A 17259-nucleotide genomic window follows, 5' to 3' on the forward strand; every position below is an offset into this window, starting at 1 on the left:
CTTGATACCCGGTGCCTGTTGCTACGTGTCTGTATTCCATTGGGCGTTCTGCCTTTGCGCGGATTCTGCGCTTTTCTTTTTGTGATCTAGGAAATCCCTCCTTTAAATACCCCAACTTTTGATCTTACTTTCTCTCCTCTTTCCTGCAGATCTAACTTTTATCTTCTTGCTTCATTTCTTTTTTCCTATTTTTCTTCTGTACATGGTTGCTCCTTCCTCCAACGCTGACTTTTCTGGCCAGATGCGCTCTCCTAGCCGGATGACTCAACAAGACGTTGAGATTCTTTGGGCCGATCGTAAGATTCCGACCTCCATTGAACTCCTTCTTCCTTCTCCTAAAGATAGGATTTGCTTTACTGATAATCGTCGTGTTGGCGTTTATGAAGTTTTCTTTAACCTGGGTTTGGTGTTTCCCTTCCCGATTTTCCTTGTTGAATTACTTAACCATTATGGACTTAAACTCTTTCAATTGAGCCTTAATGCTGTGATGACCATCATGGCGTTCTATTTCCTCTGTCTTCAACAGGGTGAAAAGGTTAGTCTCTATGCTTTTGATAAGATCTTTTCTGTCAAGTCCAGTGATCGATGTTGGTTTTATTTCTATTCCCGTGTTGGACCATTTTTCTCTACTCCTCCCATTCCGAAAGATTATAAGGAGAAGTTTCTTTTTGTTCGTCTTGCTTCTGCTACCGAGGATTTTGGTTTTGCTGTTCGTGTCGTTGGCTCTTCCGCCGATCGCCCTAAACTCATCCCTAGTGCAGAGGATACCCGATGTTTGGATAACTTGACTGCTTCGGATAAGGGGAAAGAGGTGCTGATTCCTGAGAATCTTGCTAACCTTCATGCCTCACATCAGGCCCAAGTGGTTCCTTCTCTTTCAGGTATCTTCTCGTTTCCTTGTTTTTCTTTCTTGCAAAAAGGAATTTCTTGCTGAAAAAGTTTTTTTTTAATATATATCGGTAGTGTTCTTGAAGAAGAGGGCCAAGACCGATGACCCACCGTCTTCTTCTGTCGCCAAAAGGTCTCGTGTTAAGTCGACGGTCGAAGTTCTGCTTGTGTCATTATTCGTGAACTTGGCAGCCAGTTACTCCTCCGGCTCCTACATCCTCTTTTAAGGCAACGCCTCCACCGGGTATCGTTGCTTCAAGGACCAGGGTTGGGATCCATTCCTCTGCTGAAAAGGGGAAAGCTCTGCCTGTCTTGGGTTTGTCAGCTAAGATGGCTACCCGACCTAAAGGCATTCCTCGCTATGTGACTTCTTTGGTCAACGGTTTTCATCGTCATTTCCAGAGCGAGGTATTTTGGCCTGCGCTATCTGTTTTCCAATTTTCTTTCTTCTTTTCTTTACTGGTGTGTTTATATTCTCCTTCTTCAGTGTTCTCAGGTTAGTCGAGATGTTGCATCTTACTTATCTACAGTCGAATGTCTGGAAGCTCAACTCCCAAAAGACGAGCGAGAAGCTTTATCTTACAGAGCCGAAGCTGAGATCCTGACCAATTATTTGAAAATAATTTCTGCCGAGCGGGACTCGTGGAAGCTGGAGGTGGAGCAATCTCGAGCCAGAGCTGCTCTTCAATCTTCCTAGTCTGATGCTCGTGTTTTACCTCTGGAAAAGCAGCACGAAGCTCTTAGGGAGGAGGAGACCGCTTTGGTTCTTCAAAGGGAGAAAGATAAGACTGCCCTCAAAGCTTCTCGCCAAAACATTTTCGAACTTACTGAGGCGAATCGGGCGAAGGTAGTATCTTCTTTCAAATGCGGGGATGAATTCTTGGCTATTAAGAGGAAGCAGCGCTGCTGATGTCGAAAATTGGCCTCCCGTTAAATTAGCATGAAAATGGGAGTTGATGCATGACAACCTCCGTTATGATGGTATATTCTGTTGTGAGAGGAGAGATTCCTCTGTTCAGCCCTGGTTGTCTGCTCTGCTTCTCTGTTCCAGCTCCTCGCTCCTTGCTCTTGTTTGTCTGTTTCCGAGGGGGAAAAAACTTGCAAAGGGTTTGAAAATCGCTCAGACGCTCAAGACAGTTAGGGTGTTCTTTGCAGTAAAAGAATGAATATTGATCGATCCTTTTGGGGGCGAGTTATGGGAACTCTGAGTATTGGGTGATCTTTTGGGGGTGAAGAGATCGTGTCCTGTAAAGGATGATGTGGGGGGCCTTTTATAGGCGAAGTTAGGCCGACTGTAATTAGTGGCGGTGGTGAGGCGGTAAGGGAAGTTTCCTCTTTAGCGTATCTAGGGTTTCTCTTTGAGTCTATCCCGGATCTTTGATAAGCAAAAGTTCCTAAGTTCAAGGATGCTTTGTATATATCTTGCCAGAGTGATAGACTCTGAAGGAGAAGTTTCCTCCTTTAGATACGTGGAGTTCAATCGGGCTTAAACACTTCAAGATATGCGGCCGACTGAGATCTTTCTAAAAGTTCGGGATTAAGTCTTTAGGTCGCGCAACGCTGATATCTCCCCAGTTCTGGGCGTAAGATATAGGCTGAACCTGTGGAGACCCCCTTTTTCCTTTTAAGACCCTAGACCAGATCTATCCATGTCAAGGGCGTTTTGTGCAGAGCTGGTTTCTTCCGGCCGACCTCCTAGTTAGGGGAAAATATGGTGGACCGTTAGGTATTTAGCTCACCTGCTGCCTTAAGCCGAGTCGATCCAAGAGACTTCAGGTCTGATCTTGACTCTTCAGACGTTAGTCAACCTTTGGACATTTGTGCATCATCATGAGTCCCGCCACTCCTTAGTTGAAAGTAAAGAGACTAAGGATTAGAAGTAACTCGTGTGTTTTTATTTGAAGACCTGAAGTCGAGAGTAATACCTGCCCTAGAGCTGTTTCGTGAAACTCTTTGGGTTACCTGCACCTGGGCCGTTTTGTAGTGCTCGGTCTCTTTTTTGATATTCCAGAGCTGATTGGTATCTGCTAAGTGGAGATCCTTTCTCATTAAGCGTTGTTTTTGCCAGAGCCATCCCAGCTGTATTTTGTCTTAACATGTGGTTTGTTCTCCCAAGACACGTCTCGTCTTCTGCTTAAGTAATTAATCTTTTCCATGCATGATTTTGTGACGTCATAAATTTAATCCTTTGATCATGCGCTTTCAGCGTTGATCTTTTAGGTTACTACACACAGCAGTTCGTTCTCTCACGCGAGGACGCGTGGAGTCTTTTTATTGGATAGGATGCGTTACCTTGAAACCCGCTGCTATTCTCTCGAGTCCGCTGCCCTCGAGCTGTCTTTACTCTCGGTAATTATTCCTTTGAGTGTTTCCAAGGTGCGTTTGGTGTTTGTCTTTAATGACCCCTTATCTGTTTCCAAGAGGCCTCTTGGTTATCTTCTTCCACTATAAATAACTTGCTTTGGTTGAAACTGCACCAAACTACTGTAGAAAGTGACGTGAAGGAAAGTTTTTTAGGGTTTTTCTTGCTGGAATCTCCGGTTGGGTTGGAGATCACTTACGGTGATCAAGCATTCATGAAGGATAAAGGGGAAGTAGGTGAAGGTCGATTTCTCTTGGCTGGAAATCAACCTAGCAGTGACGATGAGATGGAAAAGGAAACCCTAGAGGAGACTAATGATGAAGAGCAGCGAACGGATCCAAAAATATCAGATTCGGTTGGTATTTGTTTTAAAGCAATGCCTAAATCAACACCACTGAATGGGGTTTCTTCATCACGAAGTTCTGTTTCAAAGGAGATAACTACATCGAGTTCGCTTAGGGTTAATGGAGGTTCTTCAATGGCTGCTGCAAAGAAAAGGGTCCTGGGTTCTAATCCATCAGCTGATGCTATTCGAAATAACTTGTTTGCTGGAGTTCTTCGAGGTCCAGCAGATGCGAGGAAGAACTCCGATGAACAAGCTAGTTTCAACTCGCCGGTGATCTTGAGATCGCATGCAGAACAGATTAGGGTTCCGATGGGAGCAGGAGGTTCGTCAAACCAGGTCCAAACATCAGCTGGGCCTCCTTTGGTGGGTGCTTCTAAAATTGGTAATTGGACTAATCTTTCACTCACAGTAAGAAATCGAACAAGACGAACTTCATTATGTTCAACCAGGAGTAAGAGATGGTGGACGAGTAGCAGAATTTGATGTTTCTGACTTTGCAACCGAAATCAAATCTTTCGAAGAAGTGCTTATTGGTAGTTTCATTGGGGAAAGATTAGCATATGGACTAGTGCATAGTGTTCTTACAAAAATGTGGATGCCGAAGGGAGACATGAAGCTCACAGTACATGGTAACTCAGCCTATGTAATCAAGTTTTCTTCCTCCGAGGATAGAAGACGAGCGCTGGAAAGTGATCCTATAATCATTGCTGGTCGACTTCTCGTTGTTAAACCTTGGCGACTAAATGTAGAACGTGGATTACAAGAGATGAGAACAATACCAATTTGGGTTAACTTTAGGAATATACCCCTCCTACTTTGGAACTCTATAGGGATTTCCAAAATAACGAGTGTACTTGGTGTCCCCCTAAGGCAAGATAGCCGAACGAAATCGAAAGAACGAATGGCGTTTGCACGTGTGTGTGTGGAAGTTAATGCTGATTATGAGTTACCGGATGAAATAGATATTAGAGTTAAAGAAGGAATGTCGGAACATAAGGCAAAAGTACAGGTTGAGTACTTGTGGAAACCACCAAAATGTGGGGCATGCAAAGTGTTTGGACATGATAAGTCCAATTGTCCTCTACAACCGAAACCTACTGTCACTAGAGAAATGGAACCAGCCCATGTCACAGGACAAAATGGCAGCCAGCGTACCAATAACCTTCCAAATCCCAAATTAGGTCAGAAAAGTGTGGAGATGAATAAGGTTGGCAGCAACAATACAATGAAGCAGCTTAACAACCAAACTAATCGGGTGAATGGTCTCGGCAAGAAGCGGCCTGCCATGGTTAGTGATTCAATTCAACATAACCGAGAGGGGGATCAAGAGCATGAAAAGGGGTGGTCTATGGTTCTATCAAAATCTAAGAGGTTCAATGTAGGTACTGGACAACTTGACTAGTCAGATCAGTCGCGCCGAAAAATGGCAAAAAAGAGTGTTCCTGGCCACGACAGAACCGGACAGAATACACCACTTTCAGGTAATTCTTTCTCACCACTCTCTAGTCCCGATGGTTTAGGTTCTGACCTTCCTGGCCTGGAATGTGATGATGAGACACTGGGGAGAGGTGTAAATGTTAATGAAGGGCCCAGGACAGATCACACCCCCTCTTTGAATACTATGTGTGTAGATGGAAACCGTGAGATCTCTGATGAGGTCGAAACAGTCCCCTCCTTTGTTTAATGATCAATCTCGCATGTTGGAATGTGAGAGGTCTTAATGACGCTCTCCGTATGAAGAGTGTTAGAGATTTTGTGAGATTGAACCGTATTGGGTTGTGTGGTTTTTTAGAAACTCATGTCCAGGAAAGGAATAAGACTCGTATTCAGCGTAGTCTTAATTCTAGCTGGACCTTCATTGATAATTATGTGGTTGTTCCGAATGGACGGATTTGGATTGGTTTGGGACCCTACTAGGGTCAATTTTACTGTGTCCCATGTTGCAGGGTTATTGCAGGTGGTGTTCAGTTTACAGATGGCTCGGGTTTTCATTAGGCAGTGGTGTACGGAAGTAATAGTACTGTTCATCGCCGGGAGCTTTGGAGGGACCTTGAGTTTCTTATGACGGGTTCTGAGGCTCCTTGGCTGGTGCTAGGTGACTTCAACACCACGATGTTGGCCAATGAGAAAAGAGGTGGTAATACCTCACCATCTCAAGGCTCCAATGAGATGTTTGATTGTGTCGCCGATTTGGGACTATTCGACTGTTCGTATACAGGTTGTTTCTATACTTGGTCTAACAGGCAGATGGGAGCTGCGAACATCAGTTCCAAGATTGACCGGGCTCTTATTAATAGTAGGTGGTTGACTTGTTTTCCTCTAGCTAAAGCAGACTTTCTACCGGCTGGGGACTCAGATCACTCGCCTATCATTATACCGCTTGCTGCGCCTAACATACACCGGCGAACTCCGTTTCAGTTCTTTAATGCCTTAACGGAGATACCCACGTTTAGAGCTCTTGTTGCTGATGTATGGAAGGAGTCAGTATGGGGCAACCCGATGTTTCGAATGGTGACAAAGCTCAAGGCTTTGAAAGCTCGGTTGAATGATTGGAAGAAAGTTCAGTTCAATTGGGTGACGAATCAAGTAACCATTAACCGGATTTTTTACATTCAGTGCAGGTCCGATTGCAGGGTGATCCAGCAAAACCGGTTTTACGAAGGCAAGAGAGAGAAGCTACCGAAAATTATAGTAACGTTGTTCGAGCTGAAACGGCAATGCTCCGACAACGTGCTAAAGTTGAATGGCTTACTCTTGATGACAACAATACAGCTTACTTTCACAACTCTATCAGAGAGCAGAAGTCTAGGAATGCTATTACTAGACTCACCAGGGATAATGGTTCGGTGGCCGAGGATCCAGCGGAGATAGCTAATATGTGTGTGGAGTTCTATCGAGACTTATTTGGTCAGGAGGACGAGGATAATGAAGCATTAGATCCCATACCTAATGTGGAGTTCTCACGCCCGCTTACGGAAGCCGAAGGAGCTCTTCTCATTACGAGGGTGACTAGATATGAGATTTTTGCTGCTTTACAGACTATTGGTTCTGATCGATCATCGGGGCCGGATGGGTTCTCTTCCCATTTTTTTAAGGCGTGTTGGGAGATCGTAGGAGATGATTTCGTGGAAGCTATCCAGAGGTTCTTCAGCTCCGGAAAACTTCTCAAAGAGGTAAATTCTACTTTTGTGACTCTTATTCCTAAAATAGATAATGCTTCTTCAGTGTCAGATTTCAGACCGATATCTTGTTGTAATGTGTTGTATAAATGCATCACCAAGATTCTTACTATACGGCTGAAGGCAGTTATTTATTCGATGATCAGTCTGAACCAATCAGCCTTTATTTCTGGTCGTACTATTCAGGACAATATCATGCTAGCCCATGAGATTGTTAGGAATTACCACCGACCAGATACCTCGGCTAGGTGTACGGTTGAGATTGACCTTAAGAAGGCGTATGACACAGTTCGTTGGTCTTCACTATTCTCAGTCCTTGGTAAGTTTCACTTTCCAAGGATATTTATAGAATGGATACGGGCCTGTGTCACCACGTCTAAGTTCTCGATTATGGTTAATGGTGAAGCCCATGGTTATTTTGATGGGAAGCGAGGTCTACGGCAAGGTTGCCCGATTTCTCCATATCTGTTTGTCCCAATGATGGAGGTATTCGCGGTTCTTATTGATCGAGAGGAAAGAGCAGGTCGGTTCCTACTACACCCTAAGTGTCGAGTTCCGAAAGTTACTCACCTTTGTTTCGTCGACGATCTCATGGTCTTCTTTCGAGGAGATGCTGGTTCGGCTCAATCTCTAAAAGGTGTGTTAAAAGGTTTTCATCGGGCGACGGGGTTGCAGGCCAATGTGACTAAGAGCACGGTTTTCTTTGCAGGTCTTTCGGCCCAAGGTTAGAGTGATATTACTAGTATTCTGGAATTCGGTACTGGTACTCTGCCTACCTGTTATTTGGGGTTTGCCTCTTATATCGTCTCGTCTCACCTATAGTCATTGTATTCCGCTGATTGATAAAATCAAGGGACGAATCCAACCTTAGAAGAATCGGTTTTTATCGTTCGCGGGCCGAGTTCTCCTCGTAAAGGTGGTTTTCAATAGTATGCTACTATATTGGGCACCAATGTTCGTTATTCCCAAGAGAGTAATGAATGACATCAACTCCATATTTAGTATGTTCCTGTGGTCTGGCGTGGATATGGGGTGTAAGAGAGCTCCCATTGGCTGGGAAAGCCTTTGTTACCCCACTGATGAAGGGGGACTTGGTTTTCGTAATATTGAGGTATTGTTCGAGGCGTCAAATCTTCGTCATATATGGGACCTGGTTAGTGGTAAGACGACTTTGTGGGCTGAGTAGGTGAGAAATAATCTCATCAAAGATAAGCACTTCTGGACTTTATCGGCTTCGAGTAGAAGTTCTTGGTGTTGGCGTCGGATTCTAGCCAGCAGGCCGACGGCTCAGCGACTCATTTGCAGTACTCTGGGGATGGTCATGATACCAATTTTTTGACTGATCTATGGCATCCTCGGGGTCTTCTTTATGATGCTTTCGCGGAGGGGTATAGATATGATTCTCACCTTCATTTAGATGCGCGGGTTTCTCAGTTTATAGGGCAGTCGGGCTGGGTCTTTCCTACTCATGTAGCAGCCATGCTAGGGACTATCGAGGTTGAGGTTAGAGAGGTGATCGTAGATAGATATCTTAGAGATGAGGTGATCCGGATGCCTAGCCAGAATGGATAGTTACGTATGAAGCAATTCGACCTAGAGGAACTCGATTGAGCTAGACTTCATTAGTATGGTCACCGGGTGGTATCCCCAAACATTACTTCATCACGTGGCTTGCTTTTCGAAGACGCCTCAAAACTAGATCGCTTTTGGCTAGTTGGGGTATGATTATAGACACTACATGTGTATTCTGTGGGGGAGATAAATAAATGGATTTCCACTTATTCTTTGGTTGTTCGGTCACAAAGATTATATGGGAATCGCTATTACTCAAGATGGGATTTCAGAGAGTATGTGCTGCTGATTGGGAAGGGGAGCAACAGTGGTGTATTAATCACTTTGGTGGGCTTTCTATTGCTGCACGAGTGGGTCGTATGCTTCTAAATGCCTATGTCTATCATATTTGGAAGGAGCGGAATAACAGGGTATTTAGAGGCGATGTTATGTCACCGGGGCTGATTATTCATACTATTTGCGATGAAGTGCGGATCAAGCTGAATACTATTACCAAACGGTTTGAAGATACTGAGGAGAATCGGAGGACAATTGACCGATGGAATCTTACTATCTCTCTTCAAAAGCCGGTCTATACGTCATGTAAATGGACTCGGCCGATGACAGGGAAACATATGATTAATACCGATGGTGCTCTGAACGAGGTGGATGCGGGTTATGGAGTTATTCGAGATTCAGAGGGGAATGTTGTTAGAGCAGCCACGGGTCAAGTTTATGGACAAACTATTTTCATACATGAGTTGCAGGGTGTTCAGTTGGGATTGGAGTTAGCTCTTATTGCTGGGATGCAGGAAGTTGAACTTGGTCTTGATTCGATGAATATCAAGTTACTTCTTGCAAAACCAAATCAGAAATTACCATCGCGGGCAAGGCGTTTATGGAAGAGAGTTCAGAGGCTTAAGAGACAATTTCGGAGTTTTCAGGTGTTTTATGTCTACAGGGAAGCAAACCAAGCTGCTGACCACTTGTCAAAGATGAGGCTCGGACCGGGAGTAACTCACTTGAATGTTAGTCAACTACCGGTGGAACTAGTCAACATTGTTAATGCGGACTCTAGAGGGAACAGTGAGAATGAGGAAAGGGTGGGGCTAATGTAATGATGTAATTTGATTTCCTATTTCTTTGTATCGGTTCGGGCTTCTCCCCCTTATCATTATCAAAAAAAAAATACTTGCTTTGGTTCTCTAATTCCTTATCACCAAAAGTTAGAGAGGGAATTTAAGAGAACCCGTCTTCTGACATTGTCTTCTGATTTTTCCAGTGTCTGCCAAACATACGAGATGCGGTCTCTGTTTGAGTTCATACAAGATCGCCTGCTTCAGGAGTGTTTCTTCATAATGACCGTGGTAAAAGATGGGTTTTTTCATAATTGCCGTGGTTATCTCACGAGCTATTTTGGAGGATCCCTCAAGGTTGTTGAGATGCCAGTGCTGTCTTCAATTGGGGGGCTCAGGGCAAGGTGATGATGACAAGGGGGTTATTTTTCCCTTGGTTGTCTTCATCTCTTGGCAGCTCTTTGGAAAGCGGCTCTCGGTAGCTTCTCAGTTTCCGTCTAACTGAATGGTGTGGCTGCTCTTCTAGTCTTTCACGTTCTTTGGTTTTTTCCTTGCCCTGTCTCTTCTTTTTGTTCATTTTTCGTCCCATTTACAATTTCTTCTGTATTAGATCTGAATGGTCGTACTCTTCTTGATGTATTCATGTTGCAATTTCTTTTGTAATAAGTTTAGATGATTAATTGAATAAAGTCACCTGTTAGATCTCTACCCTTAGTGTTTATTGTTTTCCTGATGTTGATCACCCTCTTATGAAATAGCGATGATTTATCTTCAATACTGACTGTTCGGTTCATTTCCCTGACCCATCCGTTTGTTCGTTCCGTCTTCCCCTAACCTAGGCCTATAAATATGTCTCGAATGGGTGGATAATTCCATCCATTTCCTTTATGGCCAGTTTGTTCATCGAGGGGCTTCTTCCCCGAGATAACCTAACTGCACCAAACTCTGGCCTACCCATGGAGAGGAGAGAGAAAATCCCGTGAGGAGAGAGAAAGTGACGTGAAAGGTGATTTTTTAGGGTTTTTCTAAGGTTTTGCTGATCGGAAAGGCTGCTGGTTGGATTTTCCGGCCATGAAGGAGCTTTCTCACGGCAAAGATACTAGTTTAAGGGATGAAGGAGAGATAGGAGAAGGTCGTTTCTTGCTGGCTGCTAACCGAATACCAAGTGAAGATGAAGTAAATGAGATGATAGAGGGTAACTCGGTTGCAGCAAACATGGCCGAAACTTCTATAGTGTTGCAACACCAAAAGCCGATCACAATCAATGAATCACCAAAAGATGATCTCGGTTCTGTTGGTCTGTGTTTCAAAGCTACAGCAAAACCGAAAATTATAAAGGAGGGGTCTGTTCCACGAGTTAATGGTACCCCTCAAAAGAGTTCAGTTCATGGTGGTGAAGGTAGGACGACACTTGGGAAAGCTGCTGGTCTAGGCAACAAATTTTTAGCAGATTCGATTAGAAATAACATGCTTTAGGGTGCTCTTCGTAACCCAGCTTCGAGTAGTATGATGAAAACAACACTTCCATTAACATAGCAGCAGCAGCCGGAATCACAGAAAATTCCGGCAGAGGAAACTAGGGTTACGACAGAAATTAGGGTTCCGGCAGGGAATAGGTTGCTGGGCTTCAAGCCAACTGTTCTGGGCATTTCTTCTGAGGGTCAGGGTGGTGCCAATAAAATTCCGAACTGGTCCACTCTATTCACAACTCAAACAGGAGACAATCAAGCTGAATTGCAATTTTTTCCACCCCGAAGAGTGGATGGAAAACTAGTAGCTACCGTTGATGTTTCTGATTTTGCTCAAGAAGTTAAATCATTTGATGATATTCTTATTGGTAGTTTCATAGGAGAGAGATTGGGTTATGGATTGGTGTATAACGTCTTATCAAAACAGTGGAAACCGAAGGGAGAATTTAAACTTACGGTGCATGGAAACTCGGCATACGTAATTAAATTTTCGTCAATGGAAGATAGACAACGGGCTTTGGAACACGACCCTATTTTTATATCGGGGCGTATCTTCTTGGTCAGACCGTGGAAAGCCAATGTCGAACAAGAACTTCAAGAGATGAAGACCATCCCGATATGGATTTGTTTGAGGAACATACCTCTCCTTTGTTGGAATCTAAAAGGGATCTCTTACATTGCTAGTGTGGTGGGAACTCCTCTTCGACAAGATAGCCGAACGAAATTAAAAGAAAGGATGGCATTTGTACGTGTTTGTGTGGAAGTGAGTGCTGATCAATGTTTACCCGATCTAGTTGAGCTGCGAGTAAAGGATGGACTGTTGGAGCATGAAGTGAAGGTGCCAGTGGAGTATTCGTGGAAACCGGACAGATTGGGAGAATGCAAAATTTTTGGACATGATGAATCTAAGTATACCAAATTGAGTTTGAATTCAAATGGTAAGGGTGCTGACCTAAATGAAGGTAATTCGCAAGTTAGAGAAGGGGTTCGAGGAGAGAGTTTGAACAACACAAAATCTGGACAGAATGGTTCGAACTTGATGAAATCAAGAAACTATCAAGACAATCATCAAATTAATGTTTCTAATGTTAGGGGCTCTGGTCCCAACCGACAGGAAAGTGGTACGAAACGCTCGGCAACGGCAGCGACTAACGATTCAGTCCATCAAACCTCAAAAGAGAGTTGTGATACAAATGGTGAGTGGTCAATGGTAGTCCCACGGAATAATAGATTCACCATCGGTGCTGGAAATTTAGAAAAAATGGATCAACCACGTCGGAAAATAGCGAGGAACGCGACAAATCTCCGTAACAACACTTCAAAAAAAAAATCTCCGTAACAAATCAGGTACGAATGGTTCACACACAGGTAATACTTTCTCGATCTTAAATACTCATGATGATTTAGAATCAGGAAATCATAACCGTGAACAGGAAAGGGAGGACATGGATAGGGACCATATAGACAAAGGTGATGAACATCTCCATGAGGAAGATGATCCCTCGGTCAACAACTCACGGAATGATTTTGTCCCTATTTCGAGTACTTTGAGAATGGAGAGTAATCCGGAGACCTCTGAGGGGGTCGAAACATTACCCCAATAGTTAAATGATTAATATAGCATGCTGGAACGTGAGAGGTCTTAATGATACTCTCCGTACGAAAAGTGTGAGAGATTTGGTGAGATTAAATAGAATTGGTTTGTGTGGACTTCTAGAAACTCATATCCAGGAGCGTAATAAGATTTGCATTCAGTAAAGTCTTAACTCTAGCTGGACTTTTATTGATAATTACGTGGCTGTTCCGGGTGGAAGAATTTGGATTGGATGGGATCCGAGTAGGGTTGATTTCACCGTGTCCCATGTTGGGGGGCAAGTTATTGCAGGTGGTGTTCGGTTTCCAGATGGTTCGGGTTTTCTTATGGCAGTGGTGTATGGAAGTAATAGTACTACTGTTCATCGCCGGGAGCTTTGGAGGGACCTTGAGTTTCTTATGATGGGTTTTGAGGCTCCGTGGCTAGTGCTAGGTGGACTTTAACACCACTATGTTGGCCAATGAGAAGAGAGGCGGTAATAGCTCACCATCTCAAGGCTGCAATGAGATGTTTGACTATGTTATCGATTTGGGACTGTTTGATTGTCCGTTTACAGGTTGCTGTAGGGATTTACACCCTTCTACTAGTGTTTATAGCGGAAATAAGACATCTAATGTCTACACTAGTATTCCCAGGATCACATGCAAAACTAGTAATTAATCTAATGGAGATAGTAGATTACCTTAATCGCTTTTCCCTCGAACTAGTTGAATTGATTGAAGAAGACCAAGAGCTTCAAGTGTAGCTCCTCTACTTGGGACACGAGCAATCAATTTGATCTCCCACCTTGTTGTATAGCTAGCACACCAATGGTGGTTGGATAGAAGAACACCTTCTTCTTTGACTAGATTGATAGTAATGGGAATTAGCTCACTTTCTCCTCTCTACTTGATGTGGTAGAGTAAGAAAGCTTAGAGAGAAATTCCACACCTTATTCTCTGCCCTAAGAGTGTTTATATAGAACCCTAATAAGAATCCACCTCCTTTTAGGTTTCCTAAAACACCCTTTAGAATAAGATTTAGGGAAATAGTCGAAAATAGCAACTATTGGTATTTTCTCAATTCCCTAAGGAGATGACGTCCAAACCCAGCCAAAATTGGCAGATTTAATGTTCATAACATAAGGAAACGTCCCTCCAAAAATCAGCCCAATCCGAGCCCTAAAAGTGCCCGAATCGGCCTAGGCCCAAAAACCCTGTTTTTGGCCTTTTTGTACTATCTTTGCCTAATTCCTTTTTAGGCCTATGAGATATGTTTATGGGACACTCCCATGATTATATCTCACTCCCACTAGTCAGATCCTAGATCAATTTGTCACTCTTATGTGTAACCCGTTGTAGGATCCGATCGAAGTTAGCCGCGAATTACTTCGTAATTCGACGATCGTAGTTGGTCTCTAGCTACAACTCTACGATCCCTAAATCAATCGGACTTGATGATCTTCCACATCAATTATCCTATCCGACAAATTGCTCGCATTGCCATCTTGGTCGAAGGACATCTCCTTCAACTCCTTCAGACTCCCACTTGGACTTAGAACAAGTGCAATGCCTCGATTCCCGTGTCAATTTAGTATCCCATCTGATACGTCACGTCATTCAGACTTTCTTGATATCCGAGTACAACTGTAAAAGACAAACGATTAACTTTTAATCCGTTTGAGCGCGGCCACGCATTTTTAGTTGCTACTCATCAAGTGGCCTTGAGACACTTTGTACCTAATGTGATTAGGGTGACACAATCCATTCTTGCGCTCCCACTTAACTTCATGTCTATCCTGTCCTTCCCAGTATCCGTCTTTATAACCTCCTTTTACGGCGCGGCGTTTAACGGAACCAAAGTCGGGCATTCCTTACATAAGATGAGTGGAGCACTCATGTTTTGAGGAATCTCTCCAATTGTCTTTATGAGAAGTATTGACGTTCATCACGAATGATGTACTTCTCATTTGAGGGTTATCCAGTGTATAAACCTTTTACACGCCCACGTAGTCGAATAAAATATACTATTCCTATAGCCCATGAAACTGCGCTATCCCATCGACTCTCGTGCTAGTCTTCGTGAGTCATTGTTGTCCATGCAATGACCTGGACCAGGGATTCGATAATAAATATTCCAAGTTCACTTAATAGGGTTTCATTCATCAGATCACGTATCTGACAAACCTATTCGGAATGTTTTATCATCAATGGACTGTCGTTTGAATACTAAACCAAATTTAGACGACTTGTGAAATAACTCTATTATTTCTGATAACGAGAGTTGTAAATCTGAGCCTCTTCCGTAAAACTCCTTTTACCCACTCAGTTTTACTCGTCGAGGTTTAAAATTATACCTCATGCCTTAGACTGTGTATGAATCTCATACTATGTCTTAGGTGACAGTTTAGTTTGACTACCGTGGTAGTCGGTTTTAAACTTTGCTTATTATCAATTAATTTGAAGATTACTATCTTCAACCTTGATAATATCTAGTAATCTTTACTAGAGTTAAGGCCTTTTATTCTTTGTGTAGTATTTGCAACAGTTCCCGGCTTAAAACACTTTTAGCCTACTTTCCTTCCATGTCTGGAAGTTTGCTACGATGACATGTTCAACTTTGTACTACTTCATCCTTTAGCCTTCTAGGATGTTTCTAAGTAGTGTTTCGGTTTTCAAATCCGAATTTGGATATTCAAATGCTAATCATATCCAATATGATTGACTTTATGTATTCGAACATAAATCTTTCTCTCATGCTTGTTTGCTACGTCGGTGTCTTTTCAAACTCCGATTTAGCAACGCTCTTAGTCATGAGTTTTGGGTCGAAATTCTTTTAGACTTTCCGAGTCTTAGATTTTCTGTTTCGGATCTCAAGCATCTCAGCGTACTGAGTCTCTCTAATCCTATCATCCTTTTGATCTATGCTTATAGATCTTCAGATGCCCAAAATGGCATTTTATCCTTTTGTGTGTGGTCCTTTATTGAGTCAGTTCGTTACTGTTATACAACATCTTATGTCGTACTCAATCTTTTGTATGTACTCAGCATACGGACCCGGAAGGTTTGTTTCTCCCACTTACCTTCTTGAAACTCGTGATTCAAGATTTTCTTCATTCCTCAGGAATCAAACTTCTTTGATTTCCTTTTTGAATCGAAGATTCTAACTCTTGCGTGCTTTTAATCCGTCGATAGATTTCTGAAGCATGCTTATGGACATAACTTGATTGGAAGAATCTTATTCTTCTTGTCTAGTTTCGGGAAACATGAATGTTTCCATCCTTCTCAGTTTTCTATTTTGGAAAACCAATTTAGGTCTTCTGTCGACTTAAATTATCAAGCTTCATGTCTTTACGAGATATGGATTCCACGATGATTTTGGCTTCTTAGCAAAAATCTAGAGTCAGTTTCCGTTTCTGCGCAGGTCTTTTATCTCTTCAGAAATAACCTTTATTTTCTGAGTCTTTAAGATTTTATTTTGACCTTTCTAGGGCTTTTGAACAACAACTTGGAGTTATCTCAACTACTTTGAGATATTCCTTTAGAGACACTTTCACTCGCTTTGAGAGTTCTCCTGCGAATGACATTCGCTTTTGTGCGGTGGGTTTACAAGATCATATCTTTAACTTTTCTTTTTCCGAGGAGCCGCAGTTTGTTGCTCTTGGTCGAATTTAATCGTCTTGTACAAGTTTTCATGATTGTTCTTCATGACTCTTCATGATTTTTCTCATGATCGAATTAAATCGACTTGTACTTTTCTCCCACTTATTCTTGTAATAATTAGTGCTAATTATTAGAAGAATACTATCATGAGCAACAAACACTTTGTTCTCTTGATTGGTTATGGAAGAAGCCCAAATTTCTTTCAAAAGAAATTGCGTCAGATATTAGCTAATTTTTGTAATGCTTTTACAAGCTTAGCTGTTAGACGGACTTTGGTAAGTGTGAAAACAATCGTTTCTAGAATATGTCCAAAAATATTTGGAAGACTGGCTTAAACCCATCTTTGATCGAATTATGCATAGCAATGTTCGATTACTCCCACTGAATCCACCATCCCTCAGATGTGTTCCATGGAGCAAGTTGGGAAACGGTTTCTCAACTCCTTTGATGGTTATCAAGTATTTGACTCAAGTTTTTACCACTCCAATCTAATTGGATGACTTAAACTCTCTTGTCAAAATTGATTCTTTTACTTCGGTTTGTACTTTGTTTGAACCTTTCAAACATTCCGACTTATACTTTATGATTTGTACGTTTCCATACTTCATGAAGTTGTCAGAGTACGTATTTGAAGTTTCTCTCGTTAGCTTCTGCAAGTAAACTTATAGGTCAGCATAACACTGTATGAGTCCTAATAGATTACCAGTCTCTATGCCTTTTGAAAAGGGTGACTTTGTGAATTCAGTCCTTAAGACCTAATTGACAATGCTGAAGTTTAATGAGTTTGAATCTCTTGATTTTAGCCATTATCAATGTTAACCTTCAGTTAATTTTACCACTGGTTTAAAACATCATATGTTTCTAGAAGAACAAAATAATCACTATTAAGTTCTAAGCTAGATCAGTGTCTAAAAGAAGACTTTGATCCCTAGCATTACTGCTTCTGCTCCCTCTTGGATCTTTACTTCTTTTAGTCAAGTATGTAATTCCCTTAAGCTCCCACTGAGCAGCTCATCTGGTCTTAAATACCTGATGAAGGAATTTTACGATACTTGTTTTTAACTTTGTTAGCAAGGATACGGAACCGGAATTCATAATTCTATTCCTTTTGTCCTCTTGGTGCTAAAGGTAGTTTCCTTTTAAATGGTATAGC

This window comes from Eschscholzia californica, unplaced genomic scaffold, assembly GCF_041429995.1.
Source record: "Eschscholzia californica isolate CP2 unplaced genomic scaffold, dmEscCali1.0.p SCAF_6, whole genome shotgun sequence".
Classification (NCBI taxonomy): domain Eukaryota; kingdom Viridiplantae; phylum Streptophyta; class Magnoliopsida; order Ranunculales; family Papaveraceae; genus Eschscholzia; species Eschscholzia californica.